The sequence below is a fragment of the Aegilops tauschii genome, chromosome 3, assembly GCF_002575655.3.
Source record: "Aegilops tauschii subsp. strangulata cultivar AL8/78 chromosome 3, Aet v6.0, whole genome shotgun sequence".
In the NCBI taxonomy this organism is placed as follows: domain Eukaryota; kingdom Viridiplantae; phylum Streptophyta; class Magnoliopsida; order Poales; family Poaceae; genus Aegilops; species Aegilops tauschii.
Genome location: NC_053037.3, coordinates 60,569,019 through 60,580,056, shown reverse-complemented (window position 1 = coordinate 60,580,056; position 11,038 = coordinate 60,569,019).

Below are 11,038 nucleotides of genomic sequence, written 5' to 3'. Positions count from 1 at the left end.
TCTTATGTAACCGACTCCATGTAACCCTAGATCTCTCCGGTGTCTATATAAACCGGAGAGTATAGTCCGGATGGGGACAGATTCATTACCATATACTCACAGGCTAGACTTCTAGGGTTTAGCCACTACGATCTCGTGGTAGATCAACTCTTGTAAGACTCATATTCATCAAGATCAATCAAGCAGGAAGTAGGGTATTACCTCCATAGAGAGGGCCCAAACCTGGGTAAATATTGTGTCCCCCGTCTCCTGTTACCATCAATCCTAGACGCACAGTTCGGGATCCCCTACCTGGGATCCACCGGTTTTGACACCGACACTCCTATCTTGTGGACTTACCGCTCTTCTGTCAGAAGGAAAAGGAGGAGAACACGGGGCAATCATTGGATGTGTCACATATCATGTGGTCGGAGCTTCTGTCGGCCATTACTGAGCGTAAGTGTCCCATCTATGGACCTTACTTGATGCTTCTCATCGAGAAGGCGTGGGCATTCACTTATCCTGATGAGAAGTTGGTGCTTGGTGACTTGACTTCTCATGAGGTAGCCCGTCTGGGTAACTGGGTGTCTTGGTTTTGTCACGGCAGATGTCCTAGTGTGAGGACTTATTCGTGAGGCCAACGCATCTAAGTGGTAGCTTGAACGGGGTTGAGCGAGACGAGAGACGTGAGGTTTTGCCCAGGTTCGGCCCCTCGCGGCGGAGGTAAAACCCTACATCCTACTTGATTGATATTGATGATCATAATGATCTCGATTACAGGGGTGCTCTTTCGCTACCTCTAGCTCGAGAGCTATTGACTTGTCTGTCTTAACTAGTCCCACTTGGGGTGCCCTGCCCCTCCTTATATAAGTTGGAGGGGCGGCCTATATGACTAGTCCTTTTAGGATTAGGACTATTCTATTACAAGTGGAATCCTAGTCTTGCTTCTTGCTTCCCTTGTAAGGAAAATATTCCTAATGCCTTTCCTCTTAAGCCGGCCCACCATAAAATTAGTCGGCCTCCCCTTGAGCCACTTTATGGGCCGTTGTGTCTTGTCGTTCGTCTCATTCGCTCGCCGGGTCACTAAGAAATCGCAAAGCTTGGGTGGGTCATCCGTGAGTCGCCAAGTCCGGGCGGTTCCCAGTGAGTCGCCGAGCTCCAGCCGGGTCATACATCTGGCTGGGTTACACCGCGGGGTATATCCCCGACACTGGGGTACTCCCCTTCCTACGACGGAGGCCCCTATGGATGAAGATGAAGTTGATGATGATGATGATGATGGTGAGCCTGACTATGAGCCATCTAGAGTGGAGCCATCTTGGGCTAAGAAGCTCAAGTCAAAGATGAAGAAGCTATTTTGCATGGAGGCTCACGGGTAGTACTTGACTCATGTGGCAGAAAGAAGGCCCGCGGTCGCGATAAGCTCATCATGAGGCAGCTTGAGCTTGAGGTTGCTAGTGGGTCAGAGGAGAGGATCACTGATGTGGAGACTTGGACTTTCCCAGCATTGAAGGTGGTCAGATTCAGAGTTTGATCATGCTACTGTTGTGACTGCAGATGAGGACTCCAGCGAGCACGGGGAGTGGTGATTATGAGTATCTCCTGCGCTGATATCACTTGTGACCGTTGTAGTGCTCTCTGCCCTTTTGGTGTCTCGATGCCAATGGGTGAGAGAGTTTAGGGATTTGCCGAGTCACGATGCGTGTCTCTCTGGTGAACTCTTTTATTGCTTATTTCAAAAAAACTCTTTTATTGCTTGTTTTCTTTGGTTTGTGTTTGTGAGACCTGGAGACCGCGTCATATGGTGTGAGACATATGCTACCTTATCTATCTTTATGTCTAGTACTCTGTCAGCTTATGAGATATTATGCTTATCTTGTGCCCTACCATTATGCTCATATGCTATTCATTGCATCCTTGTTTATCTCTCTTATTTTGTTGATGCAAGTGTTGCCGGTTTAAAAATATAGGGGGAGTGTTGATCCTAGTGTGTGTGCTTTGCATTCCAAAAGCATACTTAATTAGTGCACACATCTTGGGGGAGCCCATCTATATTTTGTAGATGTTGGGTTTGCATATCTTCATATCGTATTCTTGTGCAAATCTTGTGTTGTCATCAATCCACCAAAAATGGGGAGATTCTTAGGGAATATTTCTCCCTCAATGGTTTTGGTGATTGATGACAATATTTTTACGGCGTGTGCACTAAGCATTTCAAATATTCCATCATATGGCACAAGATGATTGATGCCCCTCGAAGTTTTAAAGTGAAGACGGTTTATTTTCCTTTGTTTCATTTTCGGTGGACTTGAGTCGTAGGAAATACCATACTATCAAGAGAGGGCCCGCCTCAGAAAAGTTTGTGTGGAATCAATACGTACACATCTCCATTTGCACGCTTTGTATCTTTCCGCTTCTTTGGAGTTTCACCTTCCGTTACTTTGGAGTGCTTTGGAAAGCTGCCAGTGGTAGTACCGCGGCTGGCAGCGGTAGTACCGCTTGTAGGCGGTAGTATCACTTATAGGCGGTAGTACCTCTTGTACTACCGCCTTGACTCGGGTCTCACTTTTTTGTGTCGAGTTCAGCAGTAGTCCAGCGGTGGTCTCACCGGCATACTACCGTTGAACCCATTTTGACCCAGTTGGACCACCGGCAGTAGGAGCAGTAGTACCGCACCTACCACCGCTGCCACTGCCGCTCGTGGATCTGCTCTCCGAGCCCTCCCCTGTTTCCTCAGCGGTAGTAGAGCGGCAATGGTGGGCGGCAGTACCGCTGGCTCTAGCGGTAGTAACGCTAGGAGGTACTGCCCCTCCCCCACCTGTCCGGCTCAACTATCTTGGCGCCCAGTGCTACAACCCCAATAGTAGTACCGTTGGGGCGAGCGGTAGTACCGTTGAGGTCTTGTGCCTTTGCACCTTGTGCACTACCACTATATAAAGGGGGTCTTCTTCTCCAAGAAGACTCACCTCTTCCTCCCCAAACTCCATTCTTGCTCCGAAGCTCATTTTCGCCCGATCTCTGTCCCTAGCCAATTAAACTTGTTGATTTTCTAGGGATTGGTTGAGAAGGCCCCGATCTACACTTCCACCAGGAGAAATTTGATTCCCTCACTAATCCCTTGTGGGTCTTGTTACTCTTGGGTGTTTGAGCACCCTAGACGGTTGAGATCACCTCGGAGCCACATTCCATTGTGATGAAACTTCGTGGTGGTGTTGGGAGCCTCCAATTCGGTTGTGGATATTGCCCACCTTGTTTGTAAAGGTATGGTTACCGCCTTCAAGGGCACCACTAGTGGAATCACGGCATCTCGCATTATGTGAAGGCCTGAGGAGAATACGATGGCCCTAGTGGCTTCTTGGGGGGCATTGTGTCTCCACACCACTCCAACGCAAACGTACTTCCCCTCAAAGGGAAGGATCTTCGATAATGATACATCCATTTTGCATCATGCTATTATGTTAATATTTATTGCATTATGGGCTGTTATTTCAAATCATGGTACAATACTTACGCATTTTCTCTCTTATTTTACAAGGTTTACACAAAGAGGGAGAATACCGGCAGCTGGAATTCTGGACAGGGAAGGAGCAAATCTGGGAGACCTATTCTGCACAACTCCAAAAGTCCTAAAAATTTACGGAGAATTATTTTGGAATATATGAAAATTATTGGGCGAAGAAACTACCAGAGGGGACCCACCAGGTGGCCACAAGCCTGGGGGCGTGCCCTACCCCCTAGGGCGTGCCCCAGGGCTTGTGGGCCCCCTGGCAGGTCTCCGGTGCCCATCTTCTGCTGTATGGAGTCTTTTGACCTGAAAAAAAGGAGAAGGAAGCTTTCGGGACGAAGCGCCGCCGTCTCGAGGCAGAACCTGGGCAGAAGCAATCTAGGGCTCCAGCGGAGCTGTTCTGTTGGGAAACTTCCCTCCCGAAGGGAGAAGTCGAAGCCATCGTCATCACCAACGATCGTCTCATCGAGAGGGGGTCAATCTCCATCAACATCTTTACCAGCACCATCTCCTCTCAAACCCTAGTTTATCTCTTGTATTTAATCTTTGTCTCAAAACCTCAGATTGGTACCTCTGGGTTGCTAGTAGTGTTGATTACTCCTTGTAGTTTATGCTAGTTGGTTTATTTGCTGGAAGATCATATGTTCAGATCCTTAATGATATTCAATACCCCTCTGATCTTGAACATGAACATGCTTTATGAGTAGTTATGTTTGTTCCTGAGGACATGGGAGAAGTCTTGTTATAAGTAATCATGTGAATTTGGTATTCGTCGATATTTCGATGAGATGTATGTTGTTTTTCCTCTAGTGGTGTTATGTGAACGTCAACTACATGACACTTCACCATGATTTGGGCCTAGGGGAAGGCATTGGAAAGTAATAAGTAGATGATGGGTTGCTAGAGTGACAGAAGCTTAAACCTTAGTTTATGTGTTGCTTCGTAAGGGGCTGATTTGGATCCACATGTTTCATACTATGGTTAGATTTATAAGTGGGAGGCTTGTCCAAGTAATGACAACACCCAAGCACCGGTCCACCCACATATCAAATTATCAAAGTAACGAACGCGAATCATATGAGCATGATGAAAACTAACTTGACAATAATTCCCATGTGTCCTCGGGAGCGCTTGCTTTATATAAGAGTTCGTCCAGGCTTATCCTTTGCTACAAAAAGGATTGGGCCACCTTGCTGCACCTTTGTTAAACTTGTTGTTACCCGTTACGAATTATCTTAACACAAAACTATCTGTTACCGATAATTTTAGTGCTTGCAGAAAATACCTTCCTGAAAACCGCTTGTCATTTCCTTCTGCTCCTCGTTGGGTTCGACACTCTTACTTATCAAAAGGACTACGATAGATCCCCTATACTTGTGGGTCATCAAGACTCTTTTCTGGCACCGTTGTCAGGGAGTGAAGCGCCTTTGGTAAGTGGAATTTGGTAAGGAAAATATTATATTACGTGCTGAAATTTACTGTCACTTGTCACTATGGAAAATCATCCTTTGAGGGGCTTGTTCGGGGTTGAAAGATCATGGATGTCGCCTAGAGGGGGGTGAATATGCGCTTTAAAATAATTACGGTTTAGGCTTGAACAAATGCGGAATAAACCTAGCGGTTAATTTGTCAAGCACAAAACCTACAACAACTAGGCTCACCTATGTGCACCAACAACTTATGATAAGCAAGATAAACAACTAGGTGATAGCAAGATATATGAGAAGAAACAATATGGCTATCACAAAGTAAAGTGCATAAGTAAAGGGCTCGGGTAAAAGATAACCGAGGCACGCGAAGACGACGATGTATCCCGAAGTTCACACCCTTGCGGATGCTAATCTCTGTTTGGAGCTGTGTGAAGGCACAATGCTCCTCAAGAAGCCACTAGGGCCACCGTAATCTCCTCACGCCCTCGCATAATGCAAGATGTCGTGATTCCACTAAGGGACCCTTGAGGGCGGTCACCGAACCCGCACAAATGGCAACCCTTGGGGGTGGTCACCGAACCCGTACACTTTGGCAACCCTTGGGGGCGGTCATCGGTACCCGTCAAATTGCTCGGGGCGATCTCCACAACCTAATTGGAGACCCCGATGCTTGCTCGGAGCTTTACACCACAATGATTGAGCTCCGAACACCACCAACCGTCTAGGGCGCCCAAGCACCCAAGAGGAACAAGCTTAAGGGTACCAAGCACCCAAGAGTAATAAGCTACTCAACTTCACTTCCACGTATCACCGTGGAGAACTCAAACCGATGCACCAAATGCAATGGCAAGGGCACACGGAATGCCCAAGTACCTCACTCTCAAATCCCACCAAAGCACCGAAAGCTATGGAGGAAAATGAGAGGAAGAACAAGAAGGAGAACACGAAGAACTCCAACATCTAGATCCAAGGGGTTCCCCTCACATAGAGGAGAAAGTGATTGGTGGAAATGTGGATCTAGATGTCCTCTCTCTTTTCCCCCCAAAACTAGCAAGAATCCATGGAGGGATTGAGAGATAGCAAGCTCGAAGAAGGTCAACAATGGGGGAAGAACACAAGCTCAAAGGATAAGGTTCAATGAGGAAGAAGACCCCCTTTTATAGGACCTCCCAAATCCAACCGCTATGTGCTCAGGTTGTGCACAAGCGGTAGTACCGCTTGGAGGAGCGGTACTACCGCTTAGCACGACCAAAACAGCCCAACGAGGAAGAAAACACGAATAGTAGATCTGCCAGAGAGGTAGTACCACTCTACTTCCGCTTGAGCGGTACTACCGCTTAGCACGACCAAAATAGCCCAACGAGGAAGAAAACACGAATAGTAGATCTGCCAGAGAGGTAGTACCACTCTACTTCCGCTTGAGCGGTACTACCGCTCTACTACCGCTCGGGGGTGCAGTACTACTGCTTGAGTGGTACTACCGCACTACTATCACTCTACTACCGCTTAGGGAAAACAGGCAACAGAAACATGCACATAAGACTTTTCCCAAGCGGTAGTGGCTGCGGTAGTCCATAACGGAAGTACCGCAAGCGGTACTACCATGATAATGAGCGGTACTACCGCTTGGGTGCCGCAAAACAGCCCAAGCAAAACAGAAGAAACATGTAGGACCGAAACAGTCGCAACTTTTTGTCACAGCCCCAGATCAGCCCTTGTTTGACTTTGCTTGTTCCTCATGTCATCATGTTTAATTTTCAAAGAAACTTGAAATGGGGATGTTGAAACCCTAGCACCAAATGCATTCAACTAGGTTCAAATAAACAATATTTTCAATTAACCCAAAATGCCTTTGAAAATGTTCATGATTTTTGATAAAGGTGCAAACCTCTGCCAAAAATGATGCCAATATTTCTAGGTCATTTTTGGATTTTTGAATTAACTCATATTGTATTTGAATTGGGGCATTTAAATCCTATAAATATTTTAAATGCTCTAATAATTCTGAAACTAGTTTAGGGCTGTTGGAAATATTTTCAAAAGTGCCCACAATTATTTTTAGGATTTTACAGAATGAATTAGTATTTTTACTAATCCAAAACAGAGAAAGAAAATAGAAGACAGAAACTAAAGACAGAAATAAAAGAGAGAGAGAACCTTACCTGGGCCTTACCTGCAGCCCAAGTGGTAGGCCAGCCCACGTCCCCGGCTCCTGTCGCCTTCCTCCTCCTGCCAGTAGGAGCAGGGGCGCGTGGTCGCCGCGCGCGCGCCAGCTCCTGCTTCCACCGCGATGCCCGGCTCTTCTGAGGGCGCCACAGAGACGCCCAGAGACCCCTCTCTCCTCTCCCTCACTCGCTGCTCTCTCTCTCTCTCCCGACCTCTTCCCCCTCCTCTGCTCCCTCTTCCTCTCTGCCCGAGCGGAGCTCGTCGACGCCGCTCGCCGTTGCCGTGGCCACCGAGCCCCCTCGCCTAGCTAGGATGTCCAGCAGCACCGCCATCGTCTCCTACGTCCCCTCGACGAAGGAAGCAAGCCCCGACGCCTGGAAGCGTCGCCATCGAGCTCGTCCCCGCCGCCTCTGGCCGGAGATCGCCGGCGTCGATTCGCCTCGTCCAGAGTGTCCCCGAGGCCGCTGACCTGCCCTGTCACATCCCTGTGAGCTCCTGATTCTTTCCCGTTGCTCGCCCCCTTCGTTCCTGTCCTCTAGCTGCCGTCCCACCATGCCGAGCGCTCCTCGCCGCCGGCCATGGTGCCGTCGCGGCCACAGCTGCTGTAGCTCGTGTCCGAGGCCGTCGCCATGCTTATCACGCTCCCAGGAGCGGATAACTCCCACCAACTCTTCTTCCCGCACACCACAACGCTGCCTCGGCCAACCCCGTGCGGGCGCCGCCGCGGATGTGCTCCCCGCCGTCGTTCTGGTTCACCCCGGCTCGAGCTAATGGCACCGTTGGACGCGGACGAGTCGCAGCTGCACGTAGAGCCCCTCCGCCGCCGATTTGGTCGCCGGAGAGCAAAACCCGAGCAACGCCGCCGTCTCTGGACGTCACCGGCGACTAACCGCCGACCTAACCCAGCTGTTAGGAGCTAATCACCCCACTAACTACCACCTGAGTCAATGACAGCCGGGCCCCACTGCCTAATTAACCAGCTAACAAAAATAGATTAAGATTAATCTAAACACGATGGACCCACGCGTCAGCTTTGACTATGCTGACGTGTACGTTGACCCGGACCCACTGGTCAGCATCTGTTCTTGCCCTATGACACTGACATACGGGAACCACGCGTCAGGTTTGACCTCGACCGTGGCCCGTTGACCTGCTGACGTCAGCATGATGTCATGCTGACGCAGTATTGGTTTTCTGGATTTAAAATAATTCAGAAAATTCCAGAAAATAGTATAAACTTCTAAAAATCATATAAAATCAACCGTAGCTCAGAATGAAATAATTTATATATGAAAAATTATCAGAAAAATGCAATCTATCCATCTGTATCATTTTCATGCATGTCAAACTAAGTTATACCTGCTGTATAGGTGAAAACATGATAATGACATTATAAATGCTAAATATGGAGTTTGCATATGAACCCTTAGTTCATATGGACCTCATTTAAACTGTTGCTAGATGCATTAGTGTAAATCATAACATTCTTGACATGTCATGACCATGCATCATATTGTCACATTGCATTGATTGTGTCCTTCTCTGTTTGCCGGTAACCGTCCCCTCTCAGTAGCCGATGCTCCGATGACGTGATCGATGACACCGATGAAGAACTATAATATCTTCAGAAGTGCCAGGCAAGCATAACCCCCTTGTTCATTCCGATACAATCCCACTCTCTCGCTCCTGCTCTCTTTTACTACATTAGGACAACAATGATTCAACTGTTACATGTTGCGGTAGTTGAACCCCTTATCCTCTGCATGACCTGTCATTGCCACAGTAAATAGATGAAACCCACTAGCATGAGTAGGAGTTGTTTGAGCCCTGATGTGCCTACTCGTTCATGATTGTTTGTCATACCTGCTATGCTTAGAGTTGTGTCAGGTCTGATTCATCGGGGATGAATTGGAATGGTGATGAACATGTCCTACTGTGTGTGAGCTAAGTGTGTGAACACGATTTGGTAAAGGTAGCGGTGAGAGGCCATGTAGGAGTACATGGTGGGTTGTCTCATTGAAGCCGTCCTCAGGAACTGAGTTCTGTGTTTGTGATGTGATACAGTTACTACCACGCATTGGGCCCGAAACCAATGGACCCTCTCGGCTTCTTAATCACCCTTGTCCTCTGTCCAGGAGTTGCAAGTAGTTTCTGGTGTTTGTAGTATGCTGGAGGCCGTGGACAGCGCTGACCCGAGGGGTGGGCTGTGATGCGGTACGCACGTGGCACGGTGTACCGGGCGCCCGTTTGGTGTCACGGGAACCCTGCACACATCGTTCAGGGCCGTATGTGGAAACCTCGGCCGGACTCCCTGCGGATGGAACCTGAATAGGCGATAAACCTGGACTAGAGACTTGAGTGTTTAGGTAGGCTGTGGCCGACACCCTCGCTGGGCTTCCGCTTGAAGGTTGCCGAGTACATGCTGTGTAAACGGCGGTAAGTGGTGAGAGCGTGTGTGACGAAGTACACCCCTGCAGGTTAAGATCATCTATTCGAATAGCCGTGTCCGCGGTAAAGGACTTCTGGGTTGCCTATAACAGTTCATAGACAAGTGAAAGTGGATACTCTAAAATGCGCAAGATAAGCGTGAGTGCTATGGATGGCGTTCTCATAGGGAGACGGGAGCGGATCCATAGTGGAGTATTGATATGGTGAATATGTGGACTCGTGTGCGCCACCTCAAAAGAGTTACTTGCAGTCGTAGTTAGGATAGCCACCGAGTCAAAGCTGGCTTGCTGCAGTTAAACTCCACCACCCCCTTTGTTGATACCGATGCATATGTAGATAGTTTTGATGTAAGTCTTGCTGGGTACATTTGTACTCACGTTTGCTTATTTTATGTTTTGCAGAGAGACGTCAATCTCGCTAGTAGTTCCGTGTGGACTTCGACGTTTAGCTTGATACCTCAGCTACGATCTTGTGCCCTCGGCAGGATCTAGTAAATAGTCAGGCTTCTCAGCCTTTTTCATTTGTAGATGTCTGTACTCAGACATGTTAAGCTTCCGCATGTGTTTGACTTGTATGCTCTGAATGTTGGGTCATGAGACCTATGTTTGTAATATCTCGCTCCTCGGAGCCTAATGAATAAATACTTGAGTCGTAGAGTTATGTTGTAATACCATGTTGTATTTACACATATCGAGCATATTGCGTGTATGATTGAAATGCTTGGTATGTGTGGGATCCGACAACCTAGTTGTTTATCCTTGGTAGCCTCTCTTATGGGGAAATGTAGTCTTGTGCTTCCATGAGCCATAGTAGTCCGCTACAGCCCGGTTCACCGGAGTCCTGCTAGCCCAGCACTACTGCTCCGGACACCTGACTGGCCGGCATGTCATTCACTTCGTTCCTGTGTCTGTCCCTTCGGGGAAATGTCACCCGGTGACATCCGGAGTCCTGCCTAGCCTGCTACAGCCCGGGTTCCCGGAGTCCTGTTAGCCCAGTGCTACAGCCGGGATTCACACGCTGCTGACCGACATGCTCGATGTTGATTCATGTATGGCTGTCCCCGTAAGCTAGTGCCACTTTGGGTTCACGACTAGCCATGTCGGCCCGGGTTCTCTGTCATATGGATGCTAGCGACACTATCATATACGTGAGCCAAAAGGCGCAAACGGTCCCGGGCCATGGTAAGGCGACACCCGTGGGAATACCGTGCGTGAGGCCGCCAAGTGATATGAGGTGTTACAGGCTAGATCGGTGTGACTTAGAACCGGGGTCCTGACACTTTTGCAAATGGGCTCTGAAATCAACAAACTCAAACTTTTTGGATAGATGACGACTAGTACTATCCAAACAATGACAGGTAAAAGTAAGAAGAGGCATGGGAGGTATGCCAAACAAATAGAGGTGTGACACCTACAACAGAGAAGAACCGGCATAACCTCCAACATCGAAAACATCATAGAAGAAGCATGTGAACTCTGTTTTCGATGAACTCGAGCTTGTCATCAATATG